General features: G+C 37.2%; 1 long non-coding RNA gene across 1 annotated transcript in view; it reads left to right on the top strand.

Annotated features, from left to right (window-relative positions):
* The window catches only part of LOC111544743, a 32,227-nt gene extending 9,011 nt beyond the window's left edge, over positions 1-23,216 (top strand). The window contains exons 2-3 of the long non-coding RNA XR_002732271.2: positions 21,850-21,906; positions 22,972-23,216. This is a non-coding gene — a long non-coding RNA (uncharacterized LOC111544743). The remainder of the gene's footprint in view (positions 1-21,849; positions 21,907-22,971) is intronic.
* The last annotated feature ends 688 nt before the right edge of the window (positions 23,217-23,904 follow it).

The raw sequence follows: 23,904 nt of genomic DNA, 5'->3' as shown, positions 1-23,904 counted from the left end.
AAAAGAGGAGAGGGGGGGGGGGGGAGAGAGAGAGAGAGAGAGAGAGAGAGAGAGAGAGAGAGAGAGATTTGTCATCTTTAACACTTGGGACAAAAAAGTGACAATCCTACTTTTAAATGTTTATTCCATTTTCCTTATAAAAACATTTATATGTGGCAGACCATGGATCCCAAATTTCGATCGGAAATGTGATCTTTCTTTCAGAGATCCCAAAGATAGCCAATTATTTAGAGCCTAGAGGAGAGGTAAGAACCCACAGCTACCATGAATGAATAAATGATGAGTTCTGACCATCGTTCTCCAACTTTACAAACTGTGGCACTACACACAAATTTAAGATATCCACAAGCCCCACTTTTGAAAACTTTACAGTCACTTATGCAGCCTGTTCTGAAGACACTTTCAAACCATTCCTTCTCCCTCCTTCTCCCATCCTCTATATATTGATATATTCTTGTCTATGCCTATCTTTCTAGTCTTTGAACACCTCCAAATTCAGGCTTAGAGCAACAAATGAGTAAATGGGGAAAAAATTAAATCCCCAAACCACTTTACAAAGGCTTAAATGTATGATTAGAATATTATTGTAATATCTATATGGCAAATAATAGGAACTCAATAAATACTTGAATTAATAAATTTGTTTTACATATTTTTATGGAATATTTCTTATTTTCTGCCTACAAGTTAAAGTGATTGTTGAAAAGCACACAGATTGATAAAATGAATAACTTAGTAAGCAAAGCTGCCTTTATAGGGAGGTTCGGCCCATGTCCTGCAACACTAGGCTACTTGCTGGTGGGCTTTAGTGATGGTGATGAGTGATTTACCTGAATTCAGCCATCTTTAACCTACTCCCCCTTGTGGTTAGTTTGAGACATTTTAAGGTGGCTGGTGTGGCTTTCACTCCTTTAGCACTATGTTCTGACCTAGAGATAAAATAATTCACGGACAAAACCAAACTCAAAACCAAAACATTTTAAGAGTGGACTAGACTAATGTGAATGCGGGAAGACCTAGAGAGCCAGGCCCTTTTCTCTTGATCTCTTTCTTTCCTAAGCAGCTCCTTCACCTTCATCAAGACTCAGCTCAGGACCAACCCCTTCCAGAAAGTTTGTTCTGGTTTCTTGCTCTGTGAGTTTGAGGCCTCAGCTTGTGACTGCCTCTATCAAAGAGCCTATCACTCTGTGTCTCTGCTCACTAGTCCCTAGTCCCCAGTGGACTGTGAACAACTGGAGGTGGGGGCAGGAACTGTGTCTTGCATTTCTTTATTCCAAAATGTCTTCTTTTGCCAGCTATGGAGTAGATGTTCAATAAATGTTTGTTGAAATAAATAAGTGGTTTTTGCCACTAAAAACTTTAGACAATTGGTATAATATCTCAGGTTGCAATTTTCTCATTTATAATCTTAGGGATTTAGGACTTTAAGTCCCTAAAGGGTCTGTGTGTCTGGAATTACATTTATTATCAAAATATTCTGTAAGACTTGTTCCCCTTTTGACTTCCAAGTTCTTTTTTTTTTTTTTTTTTTTTTTTGAGATGAGGTCTCGCTCTGTCACCCAGGCTGGAGTGCAGTGGCGCAATCTCAGCTCACTGCAACCTCCACCTCCTGGGTTCATGCCATCCTCCTGCCTCAGCCTCCCAAGTAACTGGGACTACAGGTGCCCACCACCACCACGTTGGGCTAATTTTTTGTATTTTTAGTAGAGACAGAGTTTCGCCGTGTTAGCCAGGATAGTCTTGATCTCCTGACCTCGTGATCCACCTGCCTTGGCTTCCCAAAGTGCTAGGATTACAGGCGTGAACCACCGCACCCGGCCTTGACTTTCAAGTTCTTTTATTTGGGGACTTTTGAATCTTTTTGACTCTATGGAATTGTATGTCATGATATGTTAATATTGGTGGGAATGGAAAATAGCCCAGTAGTTACTAGCAAAGATGGCATTGAAGAGATTTCTTTATAAGTAATTGTCTGAATGATTATTTTCCAAAGAAAATTGTCTATTCCATACAGACCTCAAATAAGTTTTTATTTACATTTTTTATTTCATTTCAAGACATACCAGCTTATGGAGAGGTCTAGAAGTATTTCCTCCTCTTGGCTTGGAGTTCCCAACATATCAAGTTTTAATAATATTTGACTCAGGACCACAAAGCATTATTTAGCAAATATACAGTTTGTGTTCAAGACATTTGAGAAAAATAAAAACGTGAAGAAAAAATTACTAAGCTTCCCCCAACATGGTTTAAATTTCTATGTTGATTCAATGAGTAAACATTGAAAAATGTATATGACTGTTAATCTAAGAATAGTAATACTTAACACAGACTCTGCCATAAAACAAAACTTTGTCCAGGCTTTTCTCAAAAAGATAATGGATAACAAGTGTTGGCAAGGGTGTGGAGAAAGGGGAATGTTTGTACACTGTTGGTGGGAATGTGGATGGATGCAGCAAGTGTGGAGGTATCTAAGGAAATCAAAAGGAAAACTACGAAACTACCGCATGACCTGGCAATCTCCCTTCCGGGCATATACCCAAAGGAAATGAAATCACCACCTCATAAAGATAGCTGCACTTTCATGTTGATTGAGGCATTACTCACAATAGACAAGATATGGAAACAACCAAAGCATCTGTCAACCGATGAATGGATAAACTGTGATATATATAGTATGATGGAATACTATTCAGCCTTAAAAAAGATTCTGTCATTTGAGACAACATGGATGAATGGAGAGAACATTATGCTAAGTGAAGTAAACCAGACCACAGGAAGAAAAATACTGCATGATCTCACTTATATATGAAATCTTTTAAAACATTGAATAAATAGAAATGGAGAGTATAATGGCGATTGGAGTGGGAGGATGGGGGAAATGGGCAGATGTAGATTAAAGGGGACAAAGTTGCAATTATATAGGATGAATTAATCTAGAGATCTAATGAATAACATGAGGAAGACAGCTAAAAATATTACATACTGGAAATTTACTAAGAGAGATTTTTGGTACTTTTGCCACACACACAAAAGTGAGTATGTGAGAGGATGGATGTGTTAGTTCACTTGACTATAGTAATCACTTTATCATATATGTGTATATCAAAACATCATGCTGTACATCTTAAATATATACAATAAAGAAAGTGTTCAAACTGCCTAAGATCTAGAAGACATCAGAGAGGATTGTATACAAGTCTGGCAGTGAGGCAAAGTGAGAATTCATTGTCCTATCCCATGTCTCTGTTTTGTTTCTGTGAGAATTTGGGTCTATTGGAGGCAGAGAGTGGTGTGCTCTAAGGATACTGACAGCTGGAACTTTTGCTCTTCTAAAGTAGGAAGCACTCAGAAGTGGGAATGCTTGCAGGAGACAGTCCTTTCAGAACCGAGGTAAAAATTTTTCAAAGTAAAAAAAATTTTTTGGAGGCCATGGAAAGAAATTGATATTTTTAATGAACTAAGTTAGGACAGGAGGAATCTGCAACTGGTCAGAAAATAGAATTTTAAGTAAAGGGAAGAAAAATAAATGTTGTAGATATCAGGATGTTTGTTGTTAAGCAATATTTTTTGGGTGTGTGTGTGTTGTTGTTTTTTGAGCCTTACTGCTAGTTTGTAAAGATGGACTTTTTGATTATAAAGAAAACTGCAGGCCAGGCATGGTGGCTCATGCCTGTAATCCCAGCGCTTTGGGAGGCTGAGGTGGGCGGATCAACTGAGGTCAAGAGTTCGAGACAAGCCTGACCAACATGGAGAAATCCCATCTCTACTAAAAAATACAATATTAGCTGGATGTGGTGGCACATGCTGTAATCCCAACTACTTGGGAGGTTGAGGCAGGAGAATTGCTTGAACCTGGGAGGAGGAGGTTGACGTGAGCCGAGATAACGCCATTGCACTCCAGTCTGGGCAACAAAAGCAAAACTCCATCTCAAAAAAAGAAAAAGAAAACTGTAGTTTGAAATGTAAAATGACCCCATAATGAGGCCTGTATTTGCCTCTACTGCAGTCTTTTCAGGAATGTAGGCACAGGTTAATCTGTATGTAAAGGATTATGTTAGCCTCTGAGAGACTCTGGGAAAGGGTTGTCCTGTTAAAGTCATAAAGGCTCTTCTTTTCCTTCAAAGGGTATTTTTTTTTTCTATGTAGAAAATCTACCAGAAAACCTTACCAAATGTCTAAGGATGGCAAAAAGAGTTATCTCAGATCTTTTATTTGTGTTTGGGGATTCTAATAAACTGAATTCATGTTTTCATTTATTTGTTTGTTTTGTTTTAAATTTTTGTGAGTACATCATACATCTATATATTTATAGGGTACATGAAATATTTTGATATAGGCATACAATGCATAATAATCACATCAGGGTAAATAGGGTATCCATCATCTCAAGCATTTATCCTTCTTTGTGTTTCAAACAATCCAAGTATAGTCTTTTAGTTATTTTTAAATGTACAATAAATTATTGTTGATTGTAGTCACTCTGTCATGCTATCAAATACTAAATTTTATTCATTCTATCTAATTATATTTTTGTACCCATTAACCATTCCCACTTACCCCTCACCCCTACTGCCAAACTATCCTTTTCAGTCTCTGGTAACCATCGTTCTACTATCTCCATGAGTTCAATTGTTTTTATTTTTAAATCCCACAGATAAGTAAGAACATGCAAAATTTGTCTTTCTGTGCCTGGCTTATTTCACTTAACATAATGACCTCCAGTTCCATCCATGTTGTTGCAAATGACAGGATATTATTCTTTTAATGACTGAATAGTACTCCATTGTGTACATGTACATTTTCTTTCTCCATTCATCTGTTGATGGCTGCTTAGGTTGCTTTCAAATTTTAGGTATTGTAAACAGTGCTGCAACAAACATAGAAGTGCAGATATCTCTTTGATATACTGATTTCTTTTCTTTTGGGTATATACCTAGCAGTGGGATTGCTAGATCATATGGTAGCTCTATTTTCGGTTTTCTGAGGAACCTCCAAACTGTTCTCCGTGGTGGTTGTACTAATTTACATTCCCACCAGCAGTGTACAATGGTTGCCTTTTGTCCACAACCTTGCCAACATTTGTTATTGCCTGTCTTTGGATATAAGACATTTTAACTTACGTGAGATGATATCTCATTGTAGTTTCGATTTGCATCTCTCTGTTAATCAGTGATGTTGAGCACCTTTTCATATGCCTGTTTGTCATTTGTATGTCTTCTTTTGAGAAATGTCTATTCGGATCTTTTGCCCATTTTAGAATAGGAGGATTATTGGAGTTTTTCCCTATAGAGTTGTTTGAGTTCCCTATATATTCTGGGTATTAATCCTTTGTCAGAAGGGTAACTTGCAAATATTTTCTCCCATGCTATGGGCTGTCTCTTCACTTTGTTGATTGTTTCCTTTGCTGTGCAGAAGCTTTTTAGCTTCATGTGATTCCATTTACCCATTTTTGCTTTGGTTGCCTATGCTCATGGGGCATTATTCAAGAAATCGTTGTCCAGTCCAATGTCCAGGAGAGTTTCTCCAATGTTCTTTTTTTTTTTTTTTTTTTGGTAGTTTCATAGTTTTAGGTCTTATATGTAACTCTGTAATACATTTTTATTTGATTTTTGCATATTGTGAGAGATAGGGGTCTAGTTTTATTCTTCTGCATCAGGATATTCAGTTTTCCCAGCACTGTTTTTTGGAGAGACTGTCCTTTCCCCAGTGTATGTTCTTGGCACCTTTGTCAAAAATGAGTTCACTGAGGTGTATAGATTTGTTTCTGGATTCTCTATTCTGATCCATTGGTCAATGTGTCTGTTTTTATGCCAGTCAGTACCATGCTGTTTTGGTTTCCACAGTTCTTTAGTATTATTTGAGGTCAGGTACTGTGATTGCTCCAGTTTTGTTTATTTTGCTCAGGATAGCTTTGGCTATTCTGGGTCTTTTGTGGTTCCATATAAATTTTAGGATTATTTTTTCTATTTCTTTGAAGAATGTCATTGGTATTTTGATAGGAGTTGCACTGAATCTGAAGAATGCTTTGGATGTATGGACATTTTAATAATATTGATTCTTGCAATCTGTGAACATGAAATATCTTTTCATTTTTTGTGTATTTTCTTCAACTTCTTTTATCAGTGTTTCATAGTTTTCATTGTAGAGCTCTTTCACTTCTTTGGTGAGGCTAATTCTTAGGGTTTTTTTTTTTTTTTTTTGGTAGTTACTGTAAATGGGATTATTTTCTTAATTTTTTTTCAGATTGTTTGCTGTTGGCTATAGAAATGCTACTAATTTTTGTATGTTGATTTTTTAATCCTGAAACTTCACCGAATTTATCAGTTTGAATAGTTTTTTTGTGTGGAGTCTTTAGATTTTTCCAAATATAAGATTATATCATCTACAAACAAGAATAATTTGACTTCTTCCTTTCCAATTTGGATGCCCTTTATATCTTTCTCTTGTTTGATTTCTCTAGTTAGTACTTCCAGTACTATGCTGAATAACAGTGGTGAAAGTAGTCATCCTTGTCATGTTACAGATCCTAGAGGAAAAGTTTTCATTTTTGCTTCATTCAATATGATACTAGCTGTGGGTCTGTCATATTTAGCTTTTATTGTGTTGAAGTATGTTCCTTTATACCAGTTTTTTGAAGGTTTTATTAATAATGAAGAGATGTTAAATTTTATCAAATGCTTTTTCAGTATCAATTGAAATGATCATGTAATTTTTGTCTTTCAGTCTGTTGATATGATGTATCACATTCATTAATTTGTGTATGTTGAACCGTCCTTCCATCCCTGGGATAAATTCAATTCAGTCATGATGAATGATCTTTTTAATGTATTGTTGAATTCAGTTTGCTAGTATTTTCTTGAGGATTTTTGCATCAATGATCATCAGGGATTTGGCCTATGTTTTTCTTTTCTTTTTTTGGTGTGTCTTTGTCTGGTTTGGTATTATGGTAATACTGGCTTCATAGAATGAATTTGGAAGTATTCCCTCTTCTATTATTCAGAGTAGTTTCAGTAGAATTGGTGTTAGTTCTTTTTTAAATGTTTGATAAGGTTTTCATGTTGTTTCTGAGCTCTAACAAATAACATAAGATTGTTTACTTTGTGACAACAAAAATTTGTTTTGCTAGGAATGCATATGCATTCCCATTTTTTACGCCTGCTTCTAGAAAAATAACTGTGTATTCATATAGCACGGCCATTGGACTTTAGAAAAAAATAGGAAAACAGGCATAACTTTATTTTTAATTTGTGGGGCACTATTAATAAACCTAGTACATTTGTAGCACTACAATGATGTTGAAGCAGGAAATTTCCCTGACCCCTCTGTGGGCAAGAACTGGAACTAGCTGGCTGCTTCAGCACCAGCAGGGGCAAGTTCTACTCACTCGAACCCACAGCACTTAACCCCTTGCTGAAGGGAGCATGCAGGTGAGGAGGTGCATGAGCTGGGGAGAGTGTTTTGGGGTGCCAACAGGAACAAACTTTGTACCAGTCCAGTGGCAGTGTTTTGGGGGTGTCCATGACCCCTGAAGCCCCAGAAGGAGTGTTACAGTCAGTGGTCTTTTAGCTTTGCCATCCATGGACAGCTTAAGTGTTAACAGCTCAGCAGACAGTCAGTGTGACTGCCTTTTGTACCCACACCTGGGTTCTTATCTGGCATCCAGGAAGGATGTTGCATAAATGAATTTGAAGGATGGTCAGTATTGGGGATTTTATTGCTGATGAAGGTGGCTCTCAGCAGAAAGGGGAGCTGCAAAGGGGACAGACTGGGGGAAGGTAAGCTTCCTCTGGAGTCTGGCTGGGGATGGCCAAACTCCTTTCCAAAGCTGTGACATCAAGCTGTCCCTCTGAAGTCAAGCTGCTTCTCTCCAACTGTAGTTTCTGACATCCAGCTGCATCTCCTCTTCTCCTCTCTCTGCTGGCTGAGCTTGGGGTTTTTATGGGCACACGATGTGGGGCAGGGGGTCATGGGTGGTTTTGGAAAAGGCAACATTCAAGTGGGAAAACAGGGATGTATGTTCTCACTTTGGGCCACAGTTCCAGGCTTGAAGGTGAGGCCCCGACTGGGGACCTGCCCTCTTCTGCCCAGAATTTTCCTGTCTCCTGTCCCTATCAATGTGAAAATTGGTTTTGATCTAAAATGATTAAATATTAGTTAACAGAATCAAAAGTTTTTTATTGCTAGAAAGACTTAAAAACTAGATCCCCCATTGATCTATTTTTAGGCTTTGTGGTGACAGAGCCTGGCACCTAAGGGACATTCAATAAATGTTTGTTGACTCATGATTGACAAGTATCAATTTTGAGGCTAAAATGAAAAGTCCGCTTAGAGTATAAGAAGTTTATATAACTTATCTTAACCACTGTAATGATTTTAGCTGAAGTTTTCATTGTTCTTCCTTCATTTGGATTTCTTGACCTCTGAAAAGTGGAAGACAATTTTATGTTAACAAAATTATCTCTAGGCCAGGCATGATGGTTCATGCCTGTAATCCCAGCTCTTTGAGGCCAAGCCAGGAGGATTACTTGAGCCCAGGAGTTTGAGACCAGCCTGGGCAATATAGCAAGATCCTCTCTCTACAAAAAAAAAAAATTTTTTTTTTTAATTAGCTGGGTATGGTGGCACATGCTTATAGTCCCAGCTATGCAGGAGGCTAAGGTAGGAGGATCACCTGAGCCTGGAGGACAAGGCTGCAGTGAGCTGTGATCTCTTCACTGCACTGCAGCCTGAGTGACAGAACAAGACCCTGTCACAAAAAAAAAAGGAAAGAAAGAAAAAAAAAAAATCTTTAAAATAATGTGATGTCTGGGATTAGCTTCAAAATAATGAACAAGATGGGCTATAAGTTCATCATTGTTGAAGCTGAGTGATTCATACACGGGGGTGCGTTATATTATCCTCTCTACACATATATATATATATGAAGTTTTATATATATATGTATATAACTTTTCAATACGTAAAGTTAAAAAAAGGATTTATAAGATTGAAATGTAGTTCCTGTGTCTTTCCCAAATACTTATTTCTCATTCTGGGTCCCTTACTTAAAAGACAAATGAGGTTGGGGAAAGCCTTTCCAGGCTCCAAAAATTTGATAGTATTGCTTATCTCCCTAATCCTAGGCCTCCTCTTTAGAAGCTTCTGGACAGGAATGAAGCCTTTTGGAAGCTTCCCAAGACTTATGGTTGAACAGCCTACTTTAGTTTCCATTACCTTCTTTTCTGGGTGGAGAAAAAAGCCCTTTAGGTTCAACAATTTACAAGGATGTGACAGGGGAGGTGGTTTTCCATTGAGAAAGAGATAATGGCAGCATTCCTTCCCTGAGAAAGGAGTTGCAAGGTGCTGTTGCCTCAGGGCACACTCCGGACAACTGAAACCAGTTATTGCTGACTGGGCTGGCTTTTAATTGATTATTTTGGTACTTGTGTTGGCAATTTTCCCTTTTCCTCAGTCTTTGAAAAAAAAGCAAACACATCTGTTTATGTAACTACTAGAAGAAACACGAGGTTCTTAGCAACTGACCTAGTGTACCTTGACGGAATTGTATTGTTTTGTGGGCATGGACTGCCATATAATTTGTGAGTCTTTTTTGATCACTTGGGTTTTGCTGGTAATATTTCAACAAAGGGGAGGAGATATTCGGGGCTGTCTTTGCTCTTGCCTTGTGAGATATTCTCACCCTGCTCCAGTATAATTGAGCCAATATGAGTTTTAATCTTTTTTTCCTCGTTAAGAAATGCTCAAATTTATATATAGAACACTGAAATCCAATATATATTTAAGAAGTTCTCTCTAGGAAGTATAAAAGAAACCAAATACATTTGTAACACTACAATGATGTAAAAATTTGTTTTGTTTGACTTAAAATGATTAAATATTGGTTAAAAGAGTCAATACTTTTTTATTGCTAGAAAGACTTAAAAAAACAAAAAACAAACCCTGGAGATTATTCTATCTGAAAGTTCTTATTTATGCAATAGAAGTTACTGATGCCCAGAAAAACAATGTGACTTGTCCACTATCACAGGTCCCTTTGAGAAAACTTTTTTTTTTTTTTTTTTTTTTTTGCTTTTGCTCTCTCTGAAAAGCAGTTTTACAGGGCCTGACAAAAAAATTCACTCAGCACAGCCATAGTTCAAAAGTTAGTGAGCCATAGGAGCTATGGCAGAGTAGAAAAATGAATTTGCTATCATCTGCTGTTTTGTTTTATGCAAGACACATACCATGGAACCTCCAGCTTTAGGGTTCTCAGGGAGACAATGTAATGTAATGTTTCTATTACAGAAAAAAACAGAGAAAACTCAGCCATAAAGGTTCCAGCTCAAAAATTCAGTTAACGTGCATTTGGGGAATCAAAATATCCTTCTCATATTCAAAGAAAATAATTGCTGTTAAAGTCAATTTGGGGGAAGTCTGCTTTTAATAACACTCTCTTTAGAGAATAGTCACTCAAAAATTGAGAAAATAGATTCAGCTTCAAGTCAAATATTCTCTATGCACTATACTGATAAGACAGAAATTGGGGGCAGGGGGAGTCTTTTAGAAAAGAATCAGTAAATGGAGAATATATTTACCAAGTGAAATACATCTAACATTTTATTTCTCCTGAAAGAATATTTATAAGAATTAACTTTCCTCTGTGTATGAAGTGTATATTATTTATAGCTATTTAAAGCTACTAAAAGAAAATTGAAAAAGGTAATTTAAAAGTGTTTACTTTCTCTTAACCTTTTTCATTTTGACTTATTCCAACCATTGCCACCATACATAGAACCTTTCCCATTCTGAAGGAGACAGAGACCACGTTGTAGAACAAAAGTGGCTTTAAACACTTATCTCGTGGTCTTGGGAGAGTGGAAAAAAGAGGGGGGAGGGGAGGAAAGTAAGGAGGGCAGAAGAAAGGACTCCTTTCTAACAAACCTTTTAAGAGCAATATTCTTAGAAATATTTAACTCCTATAAACTTTGCCTCACATATTTGCCAAGTGTTTAAAAAAAAAAAAAAAAAGAGTAGAGGAGACAGTAATAATAGTGGGCTATAAAGGTGGAAGGAAGACAACAAAGATAACTCCAAGAAAGGAACAATGCCTGTGCACTGACCCTGGGGAAGGAAGCAGGGGCATATACGTCTGGACCCTTGAGTTGCAAAGCACTTGACCTTCAGTTTCTCTGTGGACGATGTAAAATAAAGAGCATCCCCTTCTTTTTATTTTAATTCCAGTTAACCTAAGTGCATGAAACTTGACAACTGGGTCATCTTTCCCCTTAGTGCTAATGAGAAATTTTGAACTGAGTAATTTCACATTATGAGCCGGATTATCTATCAAAATGATTTCCTGAAAACATTGGATAGTGATATACTGTGGATATTATTTATACATAATACTATTGACATACTGTAGATACTATTTTAAAGGGCCTCAGAACTTTTCTTTGCACATGATCCACTGTAAGAAATACATTTTATATCACAACACACATATGCATACATGTAAATCTAAATTACTGAAATGGAAGTTTCATTTAAAAAATACTTTCCCGGCTGGGTGTGGTGGCTGATACCTGTAATCTCAGCACTTTGGGAGGCCGAGGCGGGCGGATCACCTGTCGGGAGTTCAAAACCAGCCTGACCAACATGGAGAAGCCCCATCTCTACTAAAAATACAAAAATTAGCCAGGCGAGGTGGCACATGCCTGTAATCCCAGCTACTTGGGAGGCTGAAGCAGGAGAATCCCTTGAACCCAGGAGGCAGAGGTTGCAGTGAGCTGAGATCGTGCCATTGCACTCCAGCCTGGGCAACAAGAACAGAACTCCATCTCCAAAAAACAAATAAACAAAAACATAAACATAAACAAACAAAAACATCGAACAAAAAATACTTTTCCTTACTAGGCATGATGCAGTCTGATATTTTTCCATTTCACTGTATTTTTTTTTTTTTAAATTCTGGGTTCTAATCCATTAAATTGATTTTACCACCTAGGAAAGAATTGAGACTCAGAGTATGAGTCAGAATCACAAACATAAACAAATCAGAGTGCTCGTTGTACTCGAGAATAATATGAAATTCAAGTATATTTTATTTGAAACAAACAAGTCTGCTAAATCCAGAAGTTATCAAATTGGTGTTTTGTTTGTCATAATGTAAAACTTCAAATTTTTCAGAATCAGCTATTCTTCCAATTAGTATGTGGCTTATGCTGGCAAAAGACGATTTGGCAGCAAAACTCTTTTAAATATTAGACATTTTGCAATGAGAAGAATAGTGACTTCTCAGTTCTGGGGGCTCTTAGTATAAAGTTGGGGCCTTAGATAAGACACAAAATCTTCTAAATAGAGAATTGCAAGAAGGAACTGACAACAATCTGGAGATAGAAAAGAGTTCTTAAAAATTGCAAAATACTAACTAACACATTGCACACTTACCATTGAATTTAGCTTTCCACAGGATAATGAATGCTTCCAAGAATTTCACAAAGTGTCTTAAAGTTTTGTGTTCCAATGCCCTGCTCAATAAATGCAGGATTCCCCTCTGTGTTATTCCTTCAATCATTAAAAATATATTTGTTAAACATGCACAATATGTCCAGAGATGCAGAAAGCAATAAAATTTAAAAAGCTGTCCTCAGGGCTTCTACAATTAGTTAGAAGGGATAAAAGATGAGCAAAAATATCCTAAAATGGATGCTCATCCCCAGTAAGCGGGGAGCTCCCCCTATTTCTTTTCTCTTGCCACAGTAACTCAGTTCCTTTGATTACTGGCTACTTCTTTATTAGATAGCTCTGGTTGTTTTTACATTGAATGGTTCCTTCAGTGACATCAGTCCAAATTCTATTTCTGTCCTTGGTGTCCATATAGTTAAAAAAGAAACAAATTTAGAGTAAACTCCACTTTACCAGATTGACATCAAGAGGGGAGACACATTCCTAAGACCCCATGAAAATCTGAGCGGGACGCACCCTCTGGCATCCCAGTTTGAGAAAGGGCAACTCCTGGACTGAATCCTAAAGCAGAATCAGAACCATAGACTATTTTAGTTGACAGAGACCCTTCAAAGATATTTAGCTAACTTCTATAATTCTTTAAATAGGAAAATGAGTTTGCAACCTAATCCACTAAAATATTTTCTAGGAGACGTGATTCTGATTTCATCAAGGACATCAGTGGGAAAATAGGATTCACTTTTCAGAAGTTTAATTAAGTCAACTTTGCTGCAACAGATTTTTTTTTTTACCCTTGAGGCGGATATTTCATATGGTTTAGCCTCTAAAGTAACCTTAAACATAAGGCTCTGGGCTTTTTGACGAAGAATTTGTGTATGTAATATCCCCAAGTGAGCTGAAGTTAAGAAGAACTAGTATGAACAACTAATAAATTGTAGTACAGGCTACAATTTATGTAGTACATAGCTTTTTCAAGCTACGGATTATTATTGTTATTATACTATAGTCACAATTTATAATGCATGTTCACAAACCTGCTCTTTTTAAGCCTTACAATAATCTTTGAAGTAGGTTTTCTAAACCTTTCTTTCACAAAAGGAAACTAAGAAAGAATTCCTCTTACACTCATAGCAAATGAGAACTGGAATAGTATAAGTATTTTCTAGTTTAACCCCTTGATTTCGTAGAACCCGAGGCATATAAGGGTTAAGCAATGTGGTAGATTTAAGACTAGAACTCAGGAATAAGACTCTCAGGAGACCTCTTTGCTCGATATTCTGCACATATTTGCCAGAATCCTGTGGGAGTAATCTGTAAATCTCATCAGATTCCTCTAAACATTTATGAATTGGACCATGTTATACCTCGTGTTATGCAAATTTGTTTCCTCACTTGGCTATAACTTGGACATCTTTCTATGTTGATACCTATGTTGCGATCTCATTGTTATTTTTGAAGGGTGAATTAATTGTACTCAGTAAGTATGCTCCAACTCAGTGATACCTATTATTTGTGCCAGTGTCAGTCTTGACTTGTCTGTGCCTGTGCCATATTAGTTATTAAATATTTTGAAGAATGATTCCTAGTCCTTTCTCCGTATTCCAAAACAGAGCAGCTGTATCTCTCAAATCTTGAATGTAACCCACCATGTTTCTCAACAAACCTAAAGCTCAACAAAAGCTAGAACTATGTGATAAGCATGCAGATCTTCACAATGCAAGGCAGACAATCTGGTATTCTGAAAACAAGACTGAGATCTTTCTGTAGATGCCTAGGCCATATGTGGAAGTTGACACTTGGCAATAACAGGTAACTTTTGTTATTTTACTTTCCACAAGAGTTCTGACTATTAGAGAAACTTCCATGGGTATTCTAATCATTTCTGCTCTTATGGGCAAATTTAAAGACATTGTAATCTTTAATGATAGTCTCTGAGAGGTAAGAAAGCAGGATTTCTTCCTCCGTACCATCTTGAGTCACAATTGCACATGCGCAAACAGTTGAGCAGAATATCCTTTGATGAAGTCACCAAAATGGCTGAAAAGGGCAATGATTTGATTGATGGCAAAATCAGATATTTGCCATTTGATGGTAGAATTGGATAAGGAAATATTTTGGAATCTCCTCTCAATTTTCTCATCAAGTATAGTTTTGACAGAATGCAGAATGTAAAGTGGTTTTTTTTTTTACTCCTAACTTCAAGATAGAAAACTTTCACCACCCTTGTGAATTCCTAATGAATTCGGTATTACTAAGTTTCATGTGTTGCCAACATTTATGCCTTTCTGAAAAATAAACAACTCCATGGCGTTTTAAATTAGATATTTGTGATTTTGACTCATGTGTCTGTCAAAATGCCAGTTACAGTGCCACTTTGGGCTATTGAGATTTGCAGCATGTTGGAAAATCGAACTTCTTCCTTTGCAGTAAATGTGAAACAATAATTGATGTGAGTTCCTTTTTTTTTCCCCCTGTCATCATCAACTAACCCCCAAAATAATAATAATGTAATCATGAGGAGTACTGTGGGAAAGTGTCTGGTCAGGTTGGTTGAGCAATGAATGAAGGTGATAGTGGTGATGGGTGGTGTAGTTGTTTTTTCCAGGGAGTCAAGCTTTTTAGATCTCTGACAAATGGAATTACTCTTTTTTTTTCATTCACAGCATAATACCTGGTGCCATTTAATGGAACCTATTACCCAATCTAAGCAAATTTACTTTAATAATCCACTTATTTCTGTAATCATCATGTATTCAACTTATGGGCTAGAAGAAATAGAAGAAGAAACAAATACATTTTGAAAGTCTAAAATCTCCTATTATCATGTTATCAAGGCATAACTTGATAGGGCCTAAAAGCCCTATTTTTGCTTTATCAAGGCAAACTTTAAATGAAAATAAAACTTATACTCATCTTAAAACAGAAAACATTCTGCTCATGGTAAGACACAGAGCAGTGTGAATTACACACATGCATGATGACATCAGAAGTAGCCAACAAACATGATCCGACTTGAATGAATGTAGGACCAACTCTCAATGTGTTCTCATTCAAACTTCAGCATACTGCACCAGTCTATGTGATTTGGTTTAGGTTTTCTTATTTTAGGTACGTTTATGAAAATGACAGATGTTGTTTTTATCCCCTTCCTCTCCTGCCACTCACCCAACATGCACACAATTAAATTATATAATTGTGTATTATTGTCAAATGACAGATAGTCTATTTCTGGAGGTTTGGTTACACTACCCTCAATTTTCTGGTGTACCAACAAGCCTATTGACAACATCTACATATTTGCTCTTAGATATTCTTTCTTTGATCTAAGGAACTGAATCCTGTTTAAATGAAACCAAATACCCCTCAAAGGAGTAATGTTTAAAGATTGTATCAGTCATTAACACCATAGCCTAAATTGTGGAATTCAGGTAATTAGCATTTATTACAGGGCTTTTGAGGGCCTGTGTCAGGTTCAGTGACAGTAAAGACATGCCCTTGAGGAGTTTTGACTTTTGTCAATATTTCATTTGCTAATGTTGGACAAGTTGATTCACTTTTGGGCTGAAGTTTGTCATCTGTGAATTGAAGGGACTGGATTAGAGCAATGGCTTTTTAAATATCTGGGGATTTCCAGGCTCTCCCTCTGGAAAGAAAAGGGGTTGAAACCAGTGTAGCTCTTGGTTCACTTATTTATACCTTAGGCCTTTTTGAAACTTTTTTTTTTTTTTTGGAGAAAGAGATTTTCAGCTAAAATATTAAAAATTAACAGTTCTGGAAATAACCCTACTGGATGATTTTCAAAAATTTTTAAAAAATTGTTGCCTCCAGTGGCATTCAACATTCTGTAATTTGACCCTATTTTCTCTATTCACAATAGGATAACCTCCTAAGAGGACATTTTCACTGAGAAGAGAGAAGTCCAGTAGGGCACTCTCTGGGGGTTTCTTGACATTGGTCAGGCAAAGACCTAAAGTGTTTAGTGCTGTATGTGCCAGTGTGGACGTGCAGGAGGTTGCACCCAAGCTCAGCTTGACAATTTATCAAATTTGCCAAAGGTTAGGCCTGGGGCTCACCAGAGCCTGGGCCACCAACTTTGTGAGAAAAAATTTCCTTCTGAGGAACTTAATTTCCACCAATTCTTCCACTTCAGAAATGTCATTTCTCTCTAAGAAGTGCATTTCCTGCTACTTTTCAGAAAGAAGTTTGGGGCTTCAATAATTCCACTGGCTACATTTCAGCAGGCAAAATGTAGCTTAAAAATAGACATAGGAAAAAGGAACTTTCAACACAATAATCTCATCTGATATGGAGAAACTTTAAATACAAACCATATTATGCCTTTGGCTCTTTTCCTCCAGCCTCAACTTGGAATATTTTCTGGAATTGTTCCAAAAAAACTCTCTTAACAATGTCAAAAAAAATGTTAGGACACTCTTTCAACAGTCCTTTAAAATATTAGGAAGTGCAGAAATCACTAACTGATTTGAACTGACCAAAACACAGAAGGGCTTGTTGCTTGGCATTATTTTTATGATGCTCAGATAAAATCTCTTCTTGGATTGACAATATAAATGGAAAAGATTGAAAGCTATCTGGAATCTTTTTATTGGGGGTCATAGGGTTTGAGGCTTGAGAAAAGCCCCACACTTCCTTAACTTCCTACCATTAAACTCTGAACTTTAGGACCGAAATAAAATCCACGGGGCAAATTTACAAGGGCCTCAGAATGGCAATCCTAGTCGGGGAAAACACAAGGGGAGAGAGTTGAACCTGGGAATCTTAGCATCTTCATGTTGGTCCTGACTGCAACAGCATGTATGGTTGGGGATCTGAGATAGTCTCTACATTCCAGAACAAAGAGGAATATCAGTAAAGTAGGAAGATGTCCCAGAGACTGGAGAGACATAGCCAAGTAAAGGTTAGTAAACAGTGATAGTTAGCTTGAGGACTAAGGTAGAGGTAAAATGGAATTGTCCATGCCGAACCCTCAATGATCTTTGAAACTGCTCAGCCTTTTAAGTGACTTCTGGTCAAGAAGAAGCCTGAATTTTCGTAGTGTGGCAGGTGTGGACTTTATTACATGCCATTGTCCCTGAGACAGCTTTTTATTGAAAGAGGGGGAATTTTAAAATATATCAAGTGTATTAGTCCATTTTCACACTGATGATAAAGGCATACCTAAAACTGGGTAATTAATATAGGAAAAAGGGATTAATGAACTTACAGTTCCACATGGTTGTGGAGGCCTCACAATCATGGCAGAAGGTAAGGAGAAGCAAGTCACATCTTACATGGGAGGCAGCAGACAAGAGAGAGCTTGTGCAGGGAACTCCTCTTTCTAAAACCGTCGGATCTCGTGAGACTTATTCACTATCACGAGAACAGCACGGGAAAGACCTGCCCCTATGATTCAATTACTTCTCACCGGGTCTCTCCTACAACACGTGGGAATTCAACACGAGATTTGGGTGGGGACACAGTCAAACCATATCATCAGAATAATACACATGCCCAGTGAGTTCTAATGATAAATATTTTCCTCCAGCTAGGAGGATCAGAACAAGTGTGAGGTACTTGACTAGAGCCATGGGTTAGGCATCAAGAAAAAGTCTTGCTTCACACACCAGACTACCCAGATGAGGACTGGTCTTTCTCTGATCTTTGTAGTCCTTCTTGGAAAGGTATCATTCATAGTGACAGTATCGAACTTGGCTCAGACTTGGTCCTCAATGAGGCAGTATTTATAAAATGAGTTTATTGCTAGTTGGTAAAGATGTTCAGAGGATGTACTCTGTGCCAAATGTTGTTTGTTTGGGTTTTTTTTGGTAAGTCCAAGGTAGGCCTTTGAGTGTCACTTCTTTCTATCAGTTCTCTCTCTTTCTTTCTTTATTTCTTTTTGGTGGAGTTTCACTCTTGTTGCCTAGGCTGGAGTGCAATGGCAGGATCTTGGCTTACTGCAACCTCTGTTCAAGCGATTCTCCTGCCTCAGCCCCCCAAGTAGCTGAGATTACAGGCATGAGCCACCACACCTGGCTAATTTTGTGTTTTTAGTAGAGATGGGGTTTCTCCATGTTGGTCAGACTGATCTCCAACTCCCGACCTCAGGTGATCTGCCCGTCTTGGCCTCCCAAAGTGTAGGGATTATAGGCATGAGCCAGCATGCCCGGCCAGTTTTCTTTCTTTATGACCTTTCTGCATATGAAGGTGTAGAGTGTGATGTTTTCTGTATACTTTGAATTTCTAAAAAAAAAAAGGCTTTTTTATAGAAAAAAGTCAAACCACTGTATATTTGTGTTTTTAAAATAATACAATACTTTCTGTTAAATTGATTATATTGTGTATTACACAATACTATTTTATAATTCTGCTGACTCCTAGTAATGGATCTACAACCCTGTGTTGAAAGAAGACTGTGTTCTCATGAAGAACCAAAACAATAGAATCTCATACAATGGTCCTGTGCCTCCAAGTACATTATCAGTGACTTCTGATTTTTGTGGTATCTCTAGTCAGTGAAACTACAAAGTGAGATCATTTGGAACTTAGGGGAGGCTAGATAAGAGAGAAAGCAAAACTTCAAAATATGAGACTGGTTTGGTCAAGATCAAGGGACCATGAACTATTTGGGACACAGAAGGATAAAAGGGGAACTTGAAAGTGACTATAATAAATAGACCCCAATCTGCTGTTCCGAGATTGGCTTCTACTTGATGGGAAAATTGTGGTTCCCCAAAGTAAAGACAATAAATTTGATTAAGGGATCTGCCTGGAAAAGGGAGTGTACTCTGACCTCTGGGAGAAGGTTTTGCCTCACCACATCCTATGTGTACACTGGATGAGTAATATTTATTATTGAGCCATGTGATGGAACGACGAACAAAGGTTGTCTATCCTGTGTCTATCACTGCAATTGCTCCTCTTGTAAATGTGATATATTACCGGCCACCCTCAGCTGTTTTTGAAGCAGAAACTAATGCTATTTTGTAAATAGAGCTTAGAACCCCTGGACATGTACTAGGACAGCTTATCAAACATATTGCATGTTCACTCTCGTGCTCAGTTGCAGAAGGATCTCCCAGCACTTCCTTTGCCATGGAGCTATGCTTTGATTGGCTGTGAATGATGTCATCACACTGTTTACTTTTTTTAGTGAAGGCAAAGATCTGAATGTGATATGCATGTGCACACGTTAAGTAATGGGAGAAACTCTACCCATAGATTTCGAGCCATGTCGTACTAATTTACTATGAGCCTATGATGTGACAACTCGGTAAAACACAAATCAATTGTGTGTCCTTTGGTGAGTTACAACTTTTGGAAGTTTCTGTTTGTCTTGGATGCTTCCTCTTGGACTATCTTTGTAAGTTTAGTATTTGGGTCCTACTGTTAACAAACTGGCTTTTTCTGCAAACATAGGGTAATCTGCTAGGCATAATTTGAAATGAAATTTACAGATAAAATTCTGCCTTGACAAAATTTTAAGACAAATAGGCTTTGTTTATCATTGACAGTTGAATTGACAGGTATTTTCAGCTCATTTATACAAAGCAGAACATGTCTGGGAGAAAAGATATTTGACTAGGTGGTATAAGAAAATTGTTAATGCATTTTTGAGCTTAGAGAAGACTAGATTCCTCTCTGGCATTTCTAGGGAGGTAGGAAAATATTCAGTGTTAAGGTTCAAAAATAACTGATTAAACCATAGAATTGAACGTATGCAATACTGGTCAGTGGATGTCATGGAATAGACCAACAAATTTTCAGGAGGGATGAATCCTACCAAAATGTCTTCAAAGTTTTGTTTGTTTTTTTTTTTTTCTAAGTATGATTTCGTCCTGCTCTATGCCAGGTATATTCCAGAAATTTGGGTTGCACAGTTAAAATAAGAATAATAATATTTTTACAGTTACTTTTATTATAGTTTGAAGGTACAATGTCCAATAAAAAGCTAAGGATTCTAGGTAAATAAAAACTACGCTTAAGAACCCAAGAGGGCATCCTGAGGCAATGTCAGTTTTGGACATTTAAGGCTTTCATATCCTCATTAATCCATCCACACGATAAGCCTAACAAATATTTGTTGATGCTGATGAGGGCTATTTCACATGATTTCAGCATATTCATTAGAAGCATCTACATACCAAAACATTCCTCGAAGTTGATTCTTGATTCATTGACAACTTTGGCTGGTACCACGGGATTTTCAGAAGTTGCATTGTTCTTTCTGGGCATTCAGCGTAACTCACTCGCTTGAAACTGCTTTCCTGGACAAAATGTGTTTCTAGGTCTAAGGTGAGAGAAAAATAAATAAGTAAATAAATAAATAAAAGAATGAAATGTGTTATGCTTTTATTATAGCACACTGATTTTCTCAAAGGCTAAATTACATTATATAGACAGATATAATTTTGGGTTCTCATTGGAATGTGTATTTGTCCAGAACCTATTAAACTTCTTTAAAAGATTTGTAGGCACTATCCAAAAATTCTCTAAAATATTTAAAATCTTGAACTTAGATAAAATTGTTGTAAAATTTATTTAAAGTTAGGAAGTTCTGTAGGGGGTTGTAAATTGCCAGCCTGCTCTGTGCTTTGTAGAATCACGGCTTGAACAGGGCCACGAGGACTTCAGGATGATCTATGACCCATAGCATCCACTCTATTGTCAGACACTGCCTATGATGCAGAACTTACCTTTCATGATAAGCCTTCCACCTTTATATGTCTTTCAGAGGAAATTTATTTGCTTGGCCTTGGGTTACAGGTTTAACTTTTCTGGGTCTCAGTTTTTTCACTTGTCAAGGTGTTCAGTCATTTTTGAATTTCTACTATGGGTCAAGCAATCCCAAATCCCAGATATTTTCTTGTGGGGGCTGGAGGAGGACCAAGGCAGGGTATACATAAGCAGAAAAATGAAATGAAATAATGTGCACAGAAGTTTTAGGCATTAGGGAAAAAAGTTAGCTTTTCCAGGGGAAAGGCTGGGACATTAACAGTTATAAAGACACTATGGTGAGCCATTTAATAGGGTTCAAGGAATTCTGAGGACACTGAAGAGCACTGGGAACATCACTATTTGATTCTTTAGCAGCTCCTTCCCCTCCAAGCTCATGAAACTGATTTTCCTTAAAAACAGGTTAGTGGCTCTGTTCTCTGGATCAGGATTTCACCCTAGGTTCTCGCATTCACTCCCTCCGGAGTCCCCTAGACTGTACATGCCCATGAAGGCAGGGACCCCATCTATTTAGTTCATCTTTCATCCATATCACCAAACCGAAACTTGACATGGAGATCCCAATAAGTATTTGCCGAATGAAAAAATACATGGACCATATCCAGAAGGTAAAGGGGAGCTACTACAGGAAGTTACACAAAATAGTGACATGCTTTTCTCTTCCCTCATTAGGCCACCTGGAAGCATAATTCTAGTAGCAATGGGGACGTGGGTCAAAGGGTACTTGAGGTAAGGAGGCCTTGTAGGATGGTATTGCAATAATTCAAGTAAGGAGTGATAAGCAGGTGAAATAGGGTGATTCCAAGGATACTGGGGTTAGCCTTGATGGCTTACTGGCCATCTGTATCATTTGGATAAGCATCCTGTTATTGACAATTGAAAATATCCTAACGAAAACAGCTGGAGCTATCCATTTGATAGTCACCAGCCAATGGGTGACTGCTAAAGCCAGGGATGTTACAGAGACTGCCTGGGAAAGGTAGGTTGAGAATGGAGTTCTGTGCACTTTACATTTGTGATTGCATTCAATTCTGAATTCTAGCCTATGACCCAAGAGGCCCTAAAGCATCAAGGCACATCTTCTTCCACTTAGTTTGAAGGTTATTATGTGGAATGAGTGAGATAATGTAATGTGCTTAGCACATAGTATTCAATAAAGGTTACCTGGCATGATTATGAATAATTTAATATATAAATTATAGCTAATGATGGAAATACACCAACATATGTGCTTATTTAATTTTTCTTCTGCTTGCTTTAACTTGTCTCTCACTTCCAAGCAGAACGTTCCTCCTTCCTCCCTCTCTTTCTGTCTGCCAGGGACAACTTAACCATTAGACACAGTGGACCTGTTGTTTAGGCCCACAGCACTTTTAGGAGCACACAAAAATGTTTTTATTTCTTTCAAAATCAGAAGAAAAAGATGAACTTTCAGGTTGAAGAAAATATTTTTATACATAATGTAAGTGTATTCATCTTCATTCCAATGCAGTAGTAAAATAGAAATTTCAATTTTTTTTTCATGGAGAAAGAAGCCCACAAAAGTCAGGATGCAGCCCTGTTGCCTTTCCCCTTTGAGTTGCTGTTTTTCTTTCTTTGTTATTCTCTCCATCTTCCTCTCCTCCTTGCCTTCAACCCACTCTTTACTGTTGTAATTCCTAGTATTCTTCTACTTCTAGCATTATTTAGCCTATATCCATTTGACTCCTTCATATTAAGTGAAAAAATAAAATAACATAAAAACTAGCATTTTCCTTGCATTGGTTTTCCTTTCCTGTGTCTTTAATTCCTCAGGTTATCAGCTTTCAGAGGGAAGACACATAATCCCTGTTAGAGTGGAAGACTTAAAATCGAGTTTGAGACACACCTTCTGAAACTGCAGCCTCTTGGGAGCCTGATTACCAGTGAAGAGTGTTGCTGCTTTGCATTTTTCACACTTGAACACAGTGAAGAAGATGAACATTAATTAGGATTATAATGCCATGAAGGCTTACTGTGCTGTAAGAACTCACAAGAAAGAAAATGCCATTTCTTTTTTTTGGATGCAATTCTGAGTGTCATGTATGTATTAGTTCTTGGGCCCAAGCCAAGTTACTTTAGGGGTGATATACAATCTGTTATTTTTAGATCATACTGGGTAAGGGTGTAGGCTATTATTTTAGGATAGTAAGAGAAGACAAGTTTGTCTAATTTTAGATGATCAAGTTTCCTAATACGAATCTTCCTTTAGAAAGTATTTTTGAAATGTTATCGTTTATAGTTCAAGCTTATGGAGAACTTAATGTTGGAAGTATTCCTTAGTTCAAGGGGATTTCATGCCTGGGTAATTTTTGAGTTTGACTGTTTTCTAGCTTACTTGCCTGACTTAGGATCCTTACTGTTTCTTAAATTTCACAAATAGTGAGTTAAAAAAAAAAAAAGCAAACACACCAAAAACAAACCAATACTAAACTCCCTTTTCTAGCAACCAGACTGTCCTAGGGAGTTGTATGTAAAGTAAAAAAAAAAAAAAAAAAAAAAGTGGCAGGATTCCTGTTTCACAAATAACTTGAATTCTAATTATTTTTTAAAGACAGATTTAAAACAAAGCATTTTGTGAATAACGTACAGATCATTAAGACTATAATCGCTAAACTCTAGCATATAATATAAGCCTCTATTTCACCACAAAAATTCACACTGATTACCCAGGATGATTTCCAGATGTTTACTCTCTGCATGTAATAA

The sequence above is a fragment of the Piliocolobus tephrosceles genome, chromosome 2 (assembly GCF_002776525.5).
Source record: "Piliocolobus tephrosceles isolate RC106 chromosome 2, ASM277652v3, whole genome shotgun sequence".
NCBI classification, from domain to species: domain Eukaryota; kingdom Metazoa; phylum Chordata; class Mammalia; order Primates; family Cercopithecidae; genus Piliocolobus; species Piliocolobus tephrosceles.
This window is presented reverse-complemented; position numbering and strand designations above follow the sequence as displayed.